Source organism: Anomaloglossus baeobatrachus, chromosome 8 (genome assembly GCF_048569485.1).
Source record: "Anomaloglossus baeobatrachus isolate aAnoBae1 chromosome 8, aAnoBae1.hap1, whole genome shotgun sequence".
NCBI lineage: Eukaryota > Metazoa > Chordata > Amphibia > Anura > Aromobatidae > Anomaloglossus > Anomaloglossus baeobatrachus.
The window spans coordinates 225,281,266-225,300,432 of NC_134360.1; the positions used below are offsets into that span (position 1 = coordinate 225,281,266).

Sequence of the window (19,167 nt, forward strand, 5' to 3'; positions counted from 1 at the left end):
AAGGGGGCGAGCGCGGTGTGCTGACACCCTGTTCCCCGCCCGCGACAACTTGGCGTCACGAACAGGATCTTACCGCTCTGCCGTCTGGTAGAGGTGCGCCTTGTTACCGCCGGAGGTATCCGGCAGAAAAATTGCAGAAGCCGCCATCTTTGGCGCGAAAAGTTCCCGCTCGAGCGTCTTCTCGAGCAGTAGAGGCGCGAAGGCCAAGACCCCGCCCCGAGAGAGGAGGGGCCGGAAAGAGCTAAGGGGGACGCGATGGCGGCTGGCGGCATGTAGTCGCAGCTATAAAAGCAGGGACGCCAGGACCCTGCAAGCATACCGTTCCTGGAAAGAAAAGAGAAAGTCACCATGTGGATGCCGTCCCGAAACACCGTGGCCCCTGCGCCGGGAACCGCAGCGTGGGTGGAAATCCGGACCGCGCAGCTCCACCTAAGGCTGCAGGTCAAGATGCAGCTCCTCTTGGAGGAGTGGGAGACCGACATGGCGGACGTTATAGCCACCGTGCGGAGACGCGAGGAGGAAGCGGAGGAAGGGAGGGTGAGTGACCCACGCCCCTATGTCCCGGAGGGACCGGTCGCTGCGGCTGAGGGACCCGGTCCAAGCCCTCTCCCCCCGTTGCCTTCCTCGCCACCCGTCTCGGGGGCCGTGACCCCGCCACTAGGCCCGCTACCACCGCAACCGGTAGCGATACCCCGCCCGTCCGCCCCAGCGGACCGACCTGTTGCCGGAGCCCGTAGCAAACCGGAGGTGTTGCCATGGAAGGCCCCGAAGATTGTGCCAGAGACAGTCCCCGAGCAGTTTCCCGAGCCGGAGCCGATGACCCGCTCCGAGCCGAAGGCTCAGCTGCGGAAAGCCCCTGTGCCCATCCCCCACACCTCGGCTGAGGTGGCGCCGGGTTGTTGCTGCAAGGCAGCGCCCAAGGCCATGACACCGCGGGATACGCCGCCCACCTTCCTGACAGTGGGTAACGTTCTGGATGTCCCGCGGGGCCCGACCCGTGCGCCGGCGCTGGCAGCAGCGCCATATTGGGACAGGGAGCCGACAAAGCTGGGCCTGGAGATCGCGGAGAGGGAGAGAAGGAAAGCCGAGCTGGTGGCCCGAGCCATTCGGGAGAAAGAAAATCTTCGGCAAGTGACCTTCTGTGTCCGGGGCCCGTTGTATGAAGGGCAGGTGAGGCGGTTTGATGTCCGCCGGGGCTACGGATTTATATATGAACCGGGCCTGGAGGCCGAAGTGTTTGTGGCCCGGCGGGATGTGAATGCCTATCTGCCCGAGGAGCATCCTGGCCGTAACCTCATACCGGGAGACATGGTGCGGTATACCCGGCACTGCGGAGAGAGGGGGTGGTTTGCCCTGGATGTAAAGCTCAGGAGCAGCAAAGAGAGCAAGGTGAGCCCTGCACCCCCTCCCTCAGATGAAGCAGCAGAGGGACCGGAGTAGGGCAGCGGAGCACCGTTGTCCAGTCCCCGTTGGGACCACCAGTTTGAAAAGTGTTGAAAGTTTGAAAAATGAAAATGATAATTACTGAGTTTTCACCAGATTGTCTGTTGTGATTGAACCGGCCGGAGCCGGCACCGTTGTCCCCGTGGGGACCGTTTAAAATTGCATGGGAACTATCCATGGACAAGCCCGTGAACTTGCAGGGCAACCACAGACGTTAGTGGCTTGTAAATATGTTGGTTACCGTTACCGTTTTCCGCAATGCCGCCTCCGGAGAGGCAGGTTGGAGGGAGGGCCCTCAGCAGAGCAGGCTGGGGCCCAGCCACCAAAGGAACCGGTGGCTACCCTCTGGAGGGCAGGACAGATCCCGCTCGGGTACCGTGTGCTGGACTGTGGGTCAAGGGGTGCTGCCTGGGTTTTAGGGGCAGCATCAGGGCCAGGTTGCTTGGGTGGGAGAGAGCGGAAACCGTAACCGTAAACCGTTGCAACGTTAAAAGTAAATGTGCCTCCCGTCTTGGGAAGATTTATTAAAAATGTGAATATGTTATGTTTAACCCTGTTATCCGCTTTTTACAGAAAATAAAACCGGTGTAGGACGGCAGCCCGCGGACGGTCTGCATTTTGCTAAGGGGGAATGTGACGCCCTGGGCAAGCCAGGGGTCACAGGTCACAACACCACCACACCCCACACTCCAGGTAGGCACATCTCAGCTAAACTACAAATCCTTGTTGCCTTCCTCCAGAGGCTGATGATTCACACCAGGGGGTGGGCCAGGCGGTTGGCTCCGCCCACCAAGGAGATCACAGCTCTGGAGGCGGGGGGAAACCAGGCAGTTAAGCCCAGGCAGGGCAAGAGTGAAGTCTAGCCGAGGGCTAGAAAAGAGTAAACAAGCAGTGGAAGTGGAGAAGTGGTAAAGGAGGAAAGCAAGTGAGGTGACAAGAAGAAAGGAAAGCCTGAAGGGTCCAGCTTTGTGTAGGGCCAGAACAGCAAGGTCAGCGACGGCGGTGACCGTCTGGAGTGGGACCGTTTGGAAGTTCCTGGAAGGACCCCGTTGGCTGTGTGCCCGGTGGTCTGAAGCAGTGTTCCGAAGGACAGTCAGCACCAGGGCAGGGGCCTCTCGGACCCCGGCAAGGCTAGGAGTCGCCAAATTTGCCGAATCCGTCAGTGAAGGGGACGTAGATCCCCCAGCAACCAAGTCCCGAGTGAAGGCAACAGCTCAACCTGAAGCAGAGAGACACCGCCACCGCCAAGGCACCAGTTTCTCAGGGCCAGCGCCTGCGGGCAAAGTGTAGAGCTCCTCCGGCCCAGATTGTAGTCGGGGAGCGGGTAACCGGAGGGAATCCACCACTACCACAAGTCAACCATAGGTGCAAGGAAGAGGGACATCACCGTCACCTACCGGGAGAGCAGGTGCAGCCGTCTGTGGGACCGTCCTACCAGCCGTTTGGTTTACCGTACAAACTGTGTCCGTGTCTCAGGCTGAGTGAGTACCACAGTGCCGCAAGGCACAGCGCTGCCCCCGCGTCCCTGCGCCCACCAGGCCCCACACCTCACAAACCATCACCGGGCCCCGGGATCACCAACCCCTGCCCACGGAGGGGCAACGCAACACCTGGCTGCTCCGCACCACCATCCCCGGGATCCCCGCATTGAGCAGCGGTGGTGAAATCACCACAACCGTGGGTGGCGTCACGAACTATAACAATCCCCGCACCCAACAAACCTCCCTTTCACTCACGGGCGAGGAGTGCCGCTCGAGAAAACCCCCGGGATCCGGCCTACGGCTCGAGCCACCACTGAGCAGCGGCCGCCGGACCCGAGCAGAAGGGGGCGAGCGCGGTGTGCTGACACCCTCCTCCCCGCCCGCGACACATACAGTATGATGCCCCCACTATATACAGTATGATGCCCCCACAGTCCCCACTACATACAGTATGATGCCCCCATGATGCACTCTGCACTTTATAATGCTCTTCTCTGAGCATTACCACACACAGTATGATGCATCCACTACATACTGTATGATGCCCCCACAGTCTCCCCGACATAAAGTATGAAGCCCACACAGTCCCATTACATATAGTATGATGCCCCTACTACATACAGTATGATACCCCCACATTCCCCACTACATACAGTATGATGCCTCCACAGTCCCACTACAAACAGTATGATGCCCCCACAGCCCCCACTACAAACAGTATGATGCCCCCACAGCCCCCACTACATACAGTATGATGCCCCACTACATACAGTTCAATGCCCCCACATTCCCCACTACATACAATATGATGCCCCCACTACATACAGTATGATGCCCCCACTACATACAGTATGATGCCCCCACAGCCCCACTACATACAGTATGACGCCCCCACAGCCCCACTACATACAGTATGACGCCCCCACTACATACAGTATGATGCTCCCACAGCCCCCATTACATACAGTATGATGCCCCCACATTCCCCACTACATACAGTATGCTGCCCCCACTACATACAGTTTGATGCCCCCACATTCCCCACTACATACAGTATGCTGCCCCCACAGCCCCCACTACATACAGTTCGATGCCCCCACATTCCCCACTACATACAGTATGATGCCCCCACAACCCCCACTACATACAGTATGCTGCCCCCACATTCCCCACTACATACAGTATGATGCCCCCACAACCTCCACTACATACAGTATGATGCCCCCACTACATACAGTATGATGCCCCCACAGCCCCCACTATAGACAATATGATGCCCCCACAGTACATTCCCTCCATCCACATATGTTGCCCCCACACAGAATGGTGCACTTCCTCAAGGATACAGCACTGACTAAAAAAAATTCTGCTCACCTCGCCCGGTTGTTATGCTGAGCAGCGTCGGTCTGTGCTGCGTGCGGCTCGGGGCAGCAGGCGCAATCTAGTGACATCATTGAGCCTGCTCATGGCTGCCTCCTGCACTATTGAGTCCAGCTGTCTCTATATCCCGAGGATGCTGATGCCGTTGGAATCAAGACATAACCCCGACCTCCCGGGATGGCGATACACATCCCCAAATCCCGGAATATGTGGAGAAGCTTGGAGATGTGGCGGGAAAGCCCCCAGTGACAAATAGAGTTTTGTAAAAATCTGTAATTATTTCCATTCTTTATTTTTGATGTGCTATTCCTTTATTTCCCCGCATTAACTGACATTGTGGGGGGATGGTGTCCTGCACCCAGTCACCCAAATGGAGGTGTTGGGTGTTTTCCATTTACCTTTGGACAAAAAAAAAATAATGAGGCCTGGAACAGCTACACATTAGCCAGGATTGTATCAGAAGAAGCAGGAAACCTGCCAAATGTGGGATATGTATTCAATGGAGGGGTTTCCATTTTTTTTTTGTAAATTGGAGTCTATGGGTGACAGATGCAACTTGCTGGCAATTATTAAACATATTTATCCGAAGTTACGGTCGAGAAATCCTCACTATGGAAACCTCGGAGGTAAACTGCAGAAAGCGTGAAAAAAATGCCTTACCGTTTTATGTATCCAGCCCCTCTGCAGACCGATGTGTGTCCATGGCTATATAAATCTGATCCTACAGTCGTTTTGTTACATTTCCTTTTACCCCTATGCACATGTGACGCCCTGGCAAAACCAGGTTGTCACAGAGCCTGCACAAATCCACCAAAATGCAGGCCATTCTCCTCTTTGGCACCAACACAGTCCCCACATGGGTATACACCAGCAAATCAGGCCCTAGTCACCCCCCACCCAGGACAATGGGAGACATCGAGGAAAAGAGCTCAGGAAGTGACAGAGAGGAGTGGAGTGGCAGTTTGAGCTGTAGTCAGTGGAGAGCTGACAGGAGGGAGTTGGAGCTCTCTGGAGAGGGTGGTAATCGGGGTTGGAGCCCCGGACGACTGGACTAGCTACGCTGACTAGGTGGCGGTGAGGGCCGCAGGCAACGGAGATCCGGTCGCAGGCAGCCTGAGGTAGACCGGGGCAGAGTTGTAGCCCGCCGGTGCCGAGAGAGGGGATCCGGTCCGGAGGCTGTTTCAAGTGGACTAGTCCAGACAAGAGAGACAGACAGAAAATGCAGAAGAAAGAACCCCTGGCTGTATATCTGTGTGTGGGACCCGAATGCAACCGTCGGAGGTTACCGGTCACTGGCAATTTGGTTTACCACATGGACTTTGTGTGATTTATTACCACAGTGAGTACACCGGTACTATCCAGTCCATTTGCAAAGACTGCTCCCTGCTATCCCGCACCATCCTCTGAGCCCCGGGACTACACCTCCCCAATCCGTGGAGGGGATTCCACCTTACTGCCTCACTCCATCAGCCCCGGGCGTCCCATACCAAGGCAGCGGCGGTGTCACCAACCCTCACCGTGACCCACGGGTGGCGTTTCTGACAAACTCTTCCCCTCTAAATAACCCCTTTTATTTGTTGTGGGCGACGGGCCGCTGCACGAGCCCCGGATCCGACTACCACTCGAGCCCCAGCCACGATCCCGGATCCGAGCGCCTCGGGCAGCCCTTCCTGACGTGGTCAGTCACCCTCCTGCCCGCAACACACAGGTAAATGACCACCTGAGGCTAGGATACCCCAGAGCTAATTATTGGGGATCCCCTTTATTAGCTTATTCTGCATTTATAGATAGACGCAAAGAAACCATTCCTTAAATTCAATTCCAGGACCCGACGTCTGCCCCTTTATCCAATATTCTGGACTGCTAAAGTTCTGGACTATTGGCTGCCGGATTAAAGGGGTTTTCCAAGATTTTGATATTGATAGATTATCCTAAATATAGGGGTGGGGGTGTTCTCTCGCTCTCCCAGTAGTTGGAGGTGCACAATGTATGGAGCTGGAACAGCACAGCGCCGTTCACTGTGTAGTGGCCATTCTTGGTACTGCAGCTCATCTCCTATTGAAGTGACTGTGATCGGAGCTGTAGTATTGAGCACGACCACTAATCAGAGTGTGGCTCTGTGCTGTTCTGCTCTGTATGCTGTGCTCCCAGCTGATCGGTGCCATGTCCAGGGTGGGAGGCAGTGAATGACTTATGACTTTGTGCATACACCTTGGACAGGGTTTCACATCATTGGCACCGAGGCCTCAATATTTGGGGACCTCACACTGATCTGATTATATTTAATGCATTAATGAAAATTGTAATTTTTGCTTCCATTCAGAGAATGAAAATAGAGCGGTGGCGATGATGACGATGGCGGCCGCTCCTCTCATCTCCATTCGCTGCAGATCGCTGACCTGCTGGCTTTTAAATACAGTCAAATGCCGGTGCTCCTGCGAGGACTCAGGTGAGCGCTGCATTAATGATGTCCTCCGGTGCTTAGCATTCTGGCCACACACCGACCGCTCTGTGAATACAGATGGAGGGACAGGCGAGCGCCGCCGTATCACCACCCAGCGAAATGTGGACTTAAACAAAGATTTCCAGTGCCAGGAAAACAAACCTGACGACTGCCAAATGAGATGGAGAGAGCGGCTTCCTCTTATCGTCTGGATTCTGCAAATTTGCATGCAGCGTGGGAGCGAATATTATGCTCTGCATTAGCCTTGTGCATTGCCAAGAACTACAAATCCCAGCATTTGTGTACAGCTTCAATGTATTCACTGTATAACTGTGCAGTATTATGTTCAACCCGATAACTACCAATAGAAATATCTGGGCCCCATATGGACATATTGGCCCCCAGGACCCCCTATTCAGTCCATTACGTACATTTTTTGGCCACCCCTTATGTTATTACCCTCGCAGTGACCATAAGGCTAGTTTGACACTTGCGTTCAGCGCAGTCCGTCACTATGGAGAATAGCGCAGTCCGTTAACGCACTGCGCTATTCTCCATAGACTTGTATGGATGACGCACTGTAACGCAAGTGTCAGCGTTGCATCCGCCGGACGACGCAGCGTCGTTATTTTGACGCTGCGTCGGGTGGAAGGAACACAGCATGTAACGTTTTTTTGAGCAGCGGAATCCTTTGGATTCCACTGCGCATGCTCTCTCTGGCTCCCTCCACCCATAACCAGGGTACACATCGGGTAACCAAGGAATCCTGGTTACGTGTGCCGGGAGCCCGACACTTCCCCGCTCGGCTACGCTCCCTCCCTCCCTCACACACAACACACACACACACACACACACACTCTCACCTATCCCCCAGCAATGCAGTCCCCGCGGCACTGACGTCCTCAGCCATGGCCCCGCTCGGCTCCACCCACTTCGCACTCCGCCCCCGCCCCCCGCACACATTGTTGGCGACCGAACGATCACCTGGCGGCCGGCTACTGTGAGTGATCGGCTGATCACCCGGCGGCCGGCTACTGTGAGTGATCGGCTGATCACCCGGCGGCCGGCTACTGTGAGTGATCGGCTGATCACCCGGCGGCCGGCTACTGTGAGTGATCGGCTGATCACCCGGCGGCCGACTACTGTTAGCGATCAGCTGATCACCCGGCGGCCGACTACTGTTAGCGATCAGCTGATCACCCGGCGGCCGACTACTGTTAGCGATCAGCTGATTGTTCACAGTAGTCTGCCGACGGTAAAACTAAAAAAACAAAACAAAACAAATTGCGTTGTTTTGCAGCATCCGTTGGTTGTGCCACTATATGCAACACATCCGTTGCATCCGTCACACAACGCAATGCAACGTATGCCGTTCAACGCAAGTGTGAAACTAGTCTTAAGGGAAAGACCATGATAGTAATGCAGACCCTCCGGATCAAATCATATATCTATTGTTCACTGGAAGAGAGAACAGAATATTGATTGGCGCCCGTGTTCACCTGCATTAGATGATGGCTACTAGTAGCCTGTCCCCCGAGCAAGACGAGCATGTGCCACCCCATAACGCCCAGCATTAGCGCTCAGAGTCCCCTCCACCAGTCCAGTATTCAACCCCATATCCCACAATCACATATATTACATTTTAAGAAAATACTGATGTAACTATATTTTGCCTTTGACTCTTGTTTTTTTCTTTTTGCTAATAGCTGAAACAAAATTTTAAAAATAAAAAAATGCACATTATTGTATATTTTTTATTACAATATTTTTTATATACAGTATATGTACCGCCCCCGTGGAAGCAGCCGAGCTGCTCGGATCCGCTGCGGTTCACTGCGGCTCGAGGGTCTCCGGACCCGGGGTGTGGGGGGGGGGGTGTCGTGCGGCACCTCGAATGAAAAGGGGGTATTTACAAGGGAGTTATAGTTCGTGATGCCACCCGTGGTGTGTGGTAATTAGGAGTACCACCGCTGATGTTGGGAGTACCCGGGGAGATGGAACGGGGCATCAAGGTGTTGGAACCCTCCACGGGTATGCGATGCCCCGGGACTCGGTGAAGGGGGTTGGTTGTGCTGTGGGTATGACGGGGTCACTCTCGGACTCACTCAGTTCATAAGCAGACACCGACAACCGGGTAAACCAAGTCTCTGGGTACCGCTGCCGCTGAGGGAAGCTCGTCCGGATCCCGTCCCCAAGTGGTGCTGCCTGGTGGTCTGTGACCTGCCTCCTGGCAATTAGTTTAGACTTCACCTTGATGGCCCGGTAGCTTGGAACTAGCCCAGCCCCACTCCCTACTATGGCTAAGTAAGGGAGCTTGCTCGGCTCACGCTTGGAATTTTCTGGACCGTTTTTGGTTGGAAAGTCCTATCCCCCTTGTTGCGCTAATGCACCGATTCTGGAGCGGGTGGGAACGGATCGTGAAGGCTCCGTTCTCCTCAGGTGAGTTGTCTGGTTGCCTGAAGCTATTCCCAACCTAGGGTTCGTGTACCCAGTCGTGCCTTCGGTCCCGGACCGGTGATCGGGCCAGGCTGCCGGCTCTCCTCCTTTACAGGTCCAAGCACCTTGCCACGATCCCCTGCGACCGGGGGTCCCACTACTCTAGGCCCAGACCACCGTCTGCAACCTAGGCAGTTACTTCGGGAGACCCCACTCCTGACTTCCTCCTCCACTCACTGACTCTAGTCAACTCTCTACACACCTCCCCTCCCCTCCCTGACCCCCCAGGTGGGCAACTCTATTCCTCTCAAGCCGTCCACTGGTGTGTCTGGTGGGTGTGGTGCAGGGTGTCTCTAGGATTTTGATTTGCTGTTGGAGGCAACACCACTTAAGTAGGGACCCAGAACCAAGAGGGAGGCGGAATACTGCACAGAAGGGCAGCTTGTGCAGTACCCTGTGACGACCTGATAGTCCAGGGGCGTCACACACATATATATATATATATATATATATATATATATATATACAGTATATATACATTTTTATATCTTTCTTTCTTTATTTATTTTTTTGGGTCACGGTTCACAGACAGTCTTGTGGTGTCCGGCTGCAGAAGGTCACAGCATTTGGCTATACAAACTGCTCCCTGACATTCTTTTCTTCCTGCTGTGGTGTAAATGGTATCCTATGTGTCTTCTCTGCTTGGGGTTAATCCCTTTCCATTTAGGACCCTGCGGATATCCTCACCTTTCAGATGTTAATCATCGTCACTTCCCCTTATGTCTTTAAATACCCACATTTCCCCTTGGTGTTTGCTAGTGATAGTTTCATTCCTATACAAGCCTTGGATGCAAGCAGTCAGCTTGTATTTATCTGAAGAAATATTGTTGTTCGTTGTTGTACCTGTCTCAGAGTCATCCTGGAGATAAGTTGTTCGTATAACTTCCCCTGTGTGTGCTCCCTGTGTCTTTTTTAGAGCTTAGTAGGGTTGACTAAGTGTCCATCCCATCCATGCCCTACCTATGGTCCAGTTCAGTGAGAGCCAGGTCCAGGTATCCTGCTCGGCGCATTGGTGCGGAACCTATCTAGGGTGGTCATGGGAGCCAGGGGCTAGCAAAAGGTTTCGTCAGGTGGTCACCATCTTCCCCTTCCCTAGATACAGGGTTCCTCTTCCCTGTCGCCATACGTGTGGTACTTCCCCATACCTAGGGTTACAATTTTATGACCTTAGCCTTAACTCTCGTTCTAATTCTAAGGCAGGGGCTGATCGGTGACTTTGGCAGTGACGCCTGTCGCTCTTTATAAAGAGACATCTGCAGGTTTTTCCCTCCACTCTCTATACAGACACATCTGCAGGTTTTCCTCACTATCTGACGTGAAATCAGAATAAACCTTTCCCGTTTTAGATCAATTACGAACCAAAATTATTTCAATTTGCCAAATGTCAGAATAATGAGAGAGAGAGAGAGAGAGAATGTTTTAATGCATTTTTTTACTTTCTGCAAATTCAAAAGTTTCCATACACTGAGTATTATGCCTTTAAACAATATGGGACTGCCCATATGATGATGTCATGTCTTTGAAAGCTTCTGATAGGTTTATTGGCAACATTTGGGTTAATTAGAGACACACCTGTGGATGTATTATAATCCACACCTGAAACACACTGCTTCTTTGTGTAGCATCATGAGAATGTCAAAAGAAATCAGCCAAGATCTCAGGAAGAGAATTGTGGAATTGCACACGTTTGGTTCATCCTTGGGTGCAATTTCCAGATACCTGAAGGTGGCTCGTTCATCTGTACAAACAATTATACACAAGTACAAACACGATGGGAATGTCCAGCCATCATAACACTCAGGAAGGAGACGGGTTCTGTGTACCAGAGATGAACGTGTTTTGGTCAGACATGTGCATATCAACCCAAGAACAAAAGCAAAAGACCTTGTATAGATGCTGGCGGAAGCTGGTAAGATTGTGTTATTACTCACAGTGAAACGAGTACTGTATCAACATGGGCCGAAAGGCCACTCTGCCAGGAAGAAGCTATTACAAAGTAGCTTAAGGATAACAAAGTCAATGTTTTGCAGCGTCCATCACAAAGCCCTGATCTTAATCCTATTGGAAATGTATGGTCAAAGCCGAAAATGCCGGTGCGAGCAAGGCGACGTCTAAACATGGCTTAGCTACATCAGTTCTGTCAGGAGGAATCAGCCCTAATTCCTACCAACTATTGTGAGAAGCTTGTGGAAGGAGCCAAAACGTTTCCCCTAAGTCACACAGTTTAAGGGCAATGCCACCAAATACTAATGACCTGGAGGAAACTTCACTGTGCAGAAAGGAATAAAAATGCCTGAAAACATTCTCTCTGTCTCATTATTCTGACATTTGGCAAATAGAAAGAATTTTGGTTCCTAATTGACCTAAAACGAGAAAGGTTTATTCTGATTTCATGAGTCTCCGCTGGTGTTTGTTATATCTGTAGTACTGATGTGAAAAGACTGGACCTGGGGAGGGTGAAAACCTGTTACAAGGTCTCCACTAATACACTGTGTGCAGAATTATTAGGCAAATGAGTATTTTGATCACATAACACTTTTTTTTACATGTTGTCCTACTCCAAGCTGTATAGGCTGAGAGCCAACTACCAATGAAGTAAATCAGGTGATGTGCCTCTCTGTAATGAGGAGGGGTGCGGTGTAATGACATCACCACCCTATATAAGGGGTGCTTAATTATTAGGCAACTTCCTTTCCTTTGGCAAAATGGGTCAGAAGAGAGATTTGATCAGCTCTGAAAAGTCCACAATTGAGAGATGTCTTGCAGAGGGATGCAGCGTCTTGAAATTGCCAAACTTTTGAAGCGTGATCACCGAACAATCAAGCGTTTCATGACAAATAGCCAACAGGGTCGCAAGAAGCGTGTTGGGCAAAAAAGGAGCAAAATAACTGCCCATGAATTGAGGAACATCAAGCGTGAAGCTGCCAAGATGCCATTTGCCACCAGTTTGGCCATATTTCAGAGCTGCGGCGTTACTGGAGTATCAAAAAGCACAAGGTGTGCCATACTCAGGGACATGGCCAAGGTAAGGAAGGCTGAAAAACCACCACCTCTGAACAAGAAACATAAGATAAAACGTCAAGACTGGGCTAAGAAATAGCTTAAGGCTATGTGCTCACGCTGCGGAAAATGCGCGGATTTTGCCGCTGATTTCTCGCGAAAAAGCCGCGGATTTTCCAGAAATCTGCAGCACAGCTACTCCCCAGCCATTTCTATGGCATTTGGGAAATGCTGTGCCCACGCTGCGGATTTTTCCACAGCGGAAATCGTGCGGATTTCCGTGCGGAAAAATCTGCAGCATGTCAATTATTGTTGCGGATTTCTCCGCAGGGTCCCATATACTTAGCTGCCTCACCGGAGTCACTTTCTCCGTCCGGTGTACAGGAGCGCGGTGAATCCAGGTCAGGAAGGAAGAGGTGGGCGGAGCCTGCACGAGCTCCGGTCATGTGACAGCCGGAGCTAGTTCAGGCCCGCCCACCTTCTCCTTAAGACGCTGAGAAAGTGACCCGGCTGCCGGAAAGCGAGGTGCTGCGTGATGGAGGTAAGTATGAACTCCCCCGATCACTGCAGCACTTGTTCTGTATTGAGGATGCAGTGCCGAAGCCATGGTACTGTATCCTCAATGCAGAAAGCCCGCACCATATCCGCACGACATTCCGCAGCATGGAAACAGACAAAAGTTGTGGTGCTGTTTCCTGGGAGCACCTGCGGAATGTCTTGCGGATATATCCGCAGGACACTGTCCCCGTGGGCACATAGCCTTAGACTGGTTTTTCAAAGGTTTTATGGACTGATGAAATGAGAGTGACTCTTGATGGGCAGATGGATGGGCGAGAGGCTGGATCAGTAAAGGGCAGAGAGCTCCACTCCGACTCAGATGCCAGCAAGGTGGAGGTGGGTACTGGTATGGGCTGGGAACTTGTGGGACCTTTTCGGGTATAGGATGGAGTGAAGCTCAACTCCCAGACCTACTGCCAGTTTCTGGAAGACAACTTCTTCAAGCAGTGGTACAGGAAGAAGTCGATATTGTTCAAGAAAAACATGATTTTCATGCAGGACAATGCTCCATCACATGCATCCAACTACTCCACAGCATGGCTGGCCAGTAAAGGTCTAAAAGATGAAAAAATAATGACATGGCCCCCTTGTTCACCTGATCTGAACCCCATAGAGAACCTGTGGTCCCTCATAAAATGTAAGATCTACAGGGAGGGAAAACAGTCCACCTCTCGGAGCAGTGTCTGGAGGCTGTGGTGGCTGCTGCACGCAATGTTGATCGTAAACAGATCAAGCAATGACAGAATCTATGGATGGTCGGCTGCTGAGTGTCATCATAAAGAAAGGTGGCTATATTGGTCACTCATTTTTTGGGTTTCATTTTTGTATGTCAGAAATGTTTATTTCTAAATTTTGTGCAGTTATATTGGTTTACCTGGTGAAAATAAACACGTGAGAGGGGAATATATTTGTTTTTTATTACGTTGCCTAATAATTCTGCACAGTAATAGTTACCTGCACAAACAGATCCTCCTAAGATAGCCAAATCTAAAAAAAAACCCACTCCAACTTCCAAAAATATTAAGCTTTGATATTTATGAGTCTTTTGGATTGATTGAGAACATAGTTGTTGATCAATAATAAAAAAAATCCTATAAAATACAACTTGCCTAATAATTCTGCACAATGTGTATATATCTGTGTTCCAGCAGTCGATATTTCTGGATATTTTGCCTAAATGGGAATGAACTCATACAAGTAATGTCAGTGCAGTAGTCATACTGCCGGGGATCGCACTGTAATAACTTATTACAGTTGGTTATTTATCATTATCTTTTAATACAGCGTCCTCCAGGGAAGCAGCGGATGAAGGTAACATCTCCAGTGCAAAAAGAGAGAAAACTCAATATCATCTGTACAAATCTCTAATAACTGTTCATTATCCACAGAAATGGAATAACGCCTCATGGCTGGAGTACAAAAAAGTCTTGTCTACATTTTGAATTGCTGAGTGAGTACTAATCATGAGTTACTGTCTGAATTATACCACAAACCTAAATTCTCAGATATTTTCACATTTCCAGCAGCAGAATAGTGAGTGCAGCTCTGGAGTATAATATAGGAGGTAACTCAGGATCAGTACATAATCAGTAATGTAATGTATAAAATTGACTGCACCAGCAGAATAGTGAGTGCAGCTCTGGAGTATAATACTGTAGGTAACTCAGGATCAGTAATGTAATGTATTTACACAGTGACTGCACCAGCAGAATATTGACCACAGCTCTGGAGTATAATACAGGATGTAACTCCGGATCAGTAAAGAAAAGCCCGGACGCCTGCCCTGAAGGGGCTCAAGGGAGGGCAACATGACTGAGGAGGGATGCTAGGCCTGGGGGTTAGCAAGGGGTTAAGGTGTAGGGCATTTTGTGCGGGGGGGGGGGGGGAATGGGAGGTGGAGTTATAAGGGCTGTGGGGCCATGTAGTTGGTCAGGGTGTTGTCAGTGGTAGGGGAGTATATAGGACAGGATATGAGGGGGGAGTTTCATTCACTACCTGGAAGACGTCCGGAATTGTCCCGCCCGCCCGCCCATTTTCAAGAATTCTGGAGATCTACATGGAGAGACGAAGAGGATTGACCTTGTCGCAGCAGTCGGTGGAAAGGAGGGGGGTATTTGAAGTCGGTGGATTGCACAAAGAGCGGGGGGGAACCCAGTGCAGGAGCGGGTTGCCCCTGGTGGTGCAATGGTATAGTTGGTGGGTCCCTGCTGTGCTCGGTCACAGCGGGACATGTTAACGTGGGACCCTGCTGTGCTGGGTCACAGCAGGGCATGTTAATGTGCTGGGTGTCCTCGAGTCGGTGTGGTGCGGCTGAGGGCACATGGTGGAGCAACACTCGGCTGGGTGTCCTTGAGCCGGTGTATTGCGGCTGAGGGCACATGGTGGAGCTGGTGTTGCAATCATGTACAACGGGATTCTTCACTTACCCCCCCTCCTTTGCTGGTGGTTATGTTTTATGCAGTTATTACTATATTTATGAATAAAATGTTATTGATTATTTTGATGATAATAAACGAGGCTGCTGTGGCCTCTTACATCCAATGTCACGCAGTCTGTGTCTTATTTTGGTTGAGAAGCGGTAAAAAGGTGGATAACTGGTTGGGTCAGTACGGCAAGATAGGGCCGACAGTCAGACTTTCCTAAGTCATGTAATGTATTGTATGTACACGGTGATTGCACCAGCAGAATAGTGAGAGCAGCTCTGGAGTATAATACAGGAGGTAACCCAGGATCAGTAATGTAATGTAATGTACACAGAGAGTCATCTTTTAGATAGATTATTCTACATGTAATATGTTACTCATGTATTGTATATGGAGTCATTTAAAAATGTAAAAGAATTACCTGTTTCTTTAATTGATCTCTTGTTTTCTTTCTCATCTATAAATAGTTTTTTATGTTATGAAGAAATCATTTGTACAGAATGTCGTTGTCTCGTCAGGATGTTGGAGGTAATTAGTCTGTATCTTTTTCATGTTAACTTCCTGTTTGAAATGATTTGTTTTGCATTCATTGGTTTTTATTATTACTAAAATGATTCAGGAATTTGTTTTTACATTTTTGCTTCGGTGAAGAAGAGATGAAGCCGCAGTGTGACGCGGAGACGAGGCTTCCCGAAATGTGAATGTATCTGATGCTGGAGAGACGAGAAAGATCGAAAAAATAAAGAGATGAGAAAGGGAGAAGAACAGGGAAAAAAGGAGAATAGAGGAGGAACTGGAGACGCTATTTACCCGCGCTGGGACACGTGATCCCGGCCTTCTGACAAGCCATCTACTAAATACCAAATACCTGGTCCATGTGCATCTCCGATCACACATCTCTATTAGGCCTGCAACACACATCCGTGCCGCCGGTACGTGTTTGTCATTTTTTACACGTACCGGCGGCACGGAGACACTTTAAGCAATGCTACCCTATTGTAGCAGGCACACACACGTAAAACCACACGGAACGTGTGTCCATGTGCGTTTGTACGTGTGTGCGTTTTCCAAAGCGCTGACATGTCAGTGTTTTCTCCCGCAGCACGGGTGTCACACGGCCCGCACCCGTACCACACGGGTGTAGTGTGGATGCGGTCCCGTGTGACACGCACCGGAGAAACCACACATGTCAGTGGGAAAAAAAACCCCATTAACTCACCTTCTCCAGCCCCCCTGTCTCTGCCGCTGCTGCCTCTTGCTGCCAACCGCCGCTCATTAATCTCATAGAATATTCACTTCACTGCCTGGCAGCAGCAGCAGCGGGGAGACGGGAGGGCTGGAGACCGAGGATCAGCACCACGGACAGCAGCGCGGACAGCAGGAAGGACCAGGTGAGTATGTAAATTACCGGTTCTACGTGTGCTATCGCGGATAACACACGTAGAACACACGTGGCCCGCACGTACCAGAGACACGTACTTACCTGCACGCAACACGCAGGGAAAATACGTGTCTCTCGGCACGTGCGTGAATTTCACGTGAGTGTGGCAGAAGCCTTACATATATACACCTTAGGTCTGAGGAAGGTCCGGTCACAGGCCGAAATGTTATTATGTTCTACAAATAAATATTCCTTATTTGACCAGAAACGGGTGTGCCAGATATTTGTTTTCTGTGGATATCGCTGTTATTATGGGGGCACTGTGGATATCACTGTTATTATGGGGGCACTGTGGCTATCAGTGCTATTATGGGGGCACTGTGGACGTCGCTGTTATTATGGGGGCACTGTGGATATCACTGTTATTATGGGGGCACTGTGGATATCACTGTTATTATGGGGGCACTGTGGACGTCGCTGTTATTATGGGGGCACTGTGGATATCACTGTTATTATGGGGGCACTGTGGCTATCAGTGCTATTATGGGGGCACTGTGGACGTCGCTGTTATTATGGGGGCACTGTGGATATCGCTTTTATTATGGGGGCACTGTGGATATCACTGTTAATATGGGGGCACTGTGGATATCACTGTTCATATGGGGGCACTGTGGATATCACTCTTATTATGCAGCACTATGGACATCGCTGTTATTATGGGGGCACTGTGGATATCACTGTTATTATGGGGGCACTGTGGATATCACTGTTATTATGGGGGCACTGTGGACGTCGCTGTTATTATGGGGGCACTGTGGATATCACTGTTATTATGGGGGCACTGTGGCTATCAGTGCTATTATGGGGGCACTGTGGACGTCGCTGTTATTATGGGGGCACTGTGGATATCGCTTTTATTATGGGGGCACTGTGGATATCACTGTTAATATGGGGGCACTGTGGATATCACTGTTAATATGGGGGCATTGTGGATATCACTGTTATTATGGAGCACTATGGATATCGCTGTTATTATGGGGGCACTGTGGATATCACTGTTATTATGGGGGCACTGTGGCTATCAGTGCTATTATGGGGGCACTGTGGACGTCGCTGTTATTATGGGGGCACTGTGGATATCGCTTTTATTATGGGGGCACTGTGGATATCACTGTTAATATGGGGGCACTGTGGATATCACTGTTAATATGGGGGCACTGTGGATATCACTGTTATTATGGAGCACTATGGATATCGCTGTTATTATGGGGGCACTGTGGATATCACTGTTATTATAGAGCACTGTGGCTATCGCTGTTATTATAGAGCACTGTGGCTATCGCTGTTATTATGGGGGCACTGTGGATGTCACTGTTATTATGGGGACACTGTGGATGTCACTGTTATTATGGGGGCACTGTGGATGTCACTGTTATTATGGGGGCACTGTGGATGTCACTGTTATTATGGGGGCACTGTGGATATCACTGTTATTATGGGGGCACTGTGGATGTCACTGTTATTATGGGGACACTGTGGATATCACTGTTATTATGGAGCACTGTGGATATCATTGTTATTATGGGGGCACTGTGGATGTCACTGTTATTATGGGGGCACTGTGGACGTCGCTGTTATTATGGGGGCACTGTGGATGTCACTGTTATTATGGGGGCACTGTGGATGTCACTGTTATTATGGTGGCACTGTGGACGTCGCTGTTATTATGGGGGCACTGTGGATATCACTGTTAATATGGAGGCACTGTGGATGTCACTGTTATTATGGAGCACTATGGATATCGCTGTTATTAGGAGGGCACTGTGGATATCACTGTTATTATGGAGCACTGTGGCTATCGCTGTTATTATGGGGGCACTGTGGATATCACTGCTATTATGGGGGCACTGTGGATGTCGCTGTTATTATGGGGGCACTGTGGATATCATTGTTATTATGGGGGCACTGTAGATGTTACTGTTATTATGGGGGCACTGTAGATGTCGCTGTTATTATGGGGGCTCTGTGGATGTCACTGTTATTATGGGGGCACTGTAGATGTCACTGTTATTATGGGGGACTGTAAATATCACTTATTATGGGGGCGCTGTGGATGTCACTGTTATTATGGGGGCACTGTGGATATCACTGTTATTATGGGGGGCACTGTGGATGTCGCTGTTATTATGGGGACACTGTGGATATCACTGTTATTATGGGGGCACTGTGGATGTCACTTTTATTATGGGGGCACTGTAGATGTCATTGTTATTATGGGGGCACTGTGGATATCACTGTTATTATGGGGGCACTGTAGATGTCACTGTTATTATGGGGGCACTGTGGATGTCACTGTTATTATGGGGATACTGTGGATGTCATTGTTATTATGGGGGCACTGTGGATGTCACTGTTATTATGGGGGCACTGTGGATGTCACTGTTATTATGGGGGCACTGTGGATGTCACTGTTATTATGGGGGCACTGTGGATGTCACTGTTATTATGGGGGCACTGTGGATGTCACTGTTATTATGGGGACACTGTGGATGTCACTGTTAT

At 50.3% G+C, this 19,167-nt stretch overlaps 1 long non-coding RNA gene across 2 annotated transcripts in view; it reads left to right on the plus strand.

The window, feature by feature from the left end:
* Window positions 1-16,123, plus strand: part of LOC142249463 (uncharacterized) — a 61,378-nt gene extending 45,255 nt beyond the window's left edge. For both annotated transcript variants that reach the window (XR_012725058.1, XR_012725059.1), the window contains exons 3-4: window positions 15,692-15,752; window positions 15,876-16,123. This is a non-coding gene — a long non-coding RNA (uncharacterized LOC142249463). The remainder of the gene's footprint in view (window positions 1-15,691; window positions 15,753-15,875) is intronic.
* Window positions 16,124-19,167: the final 3,044 nt, after the last annotated feature.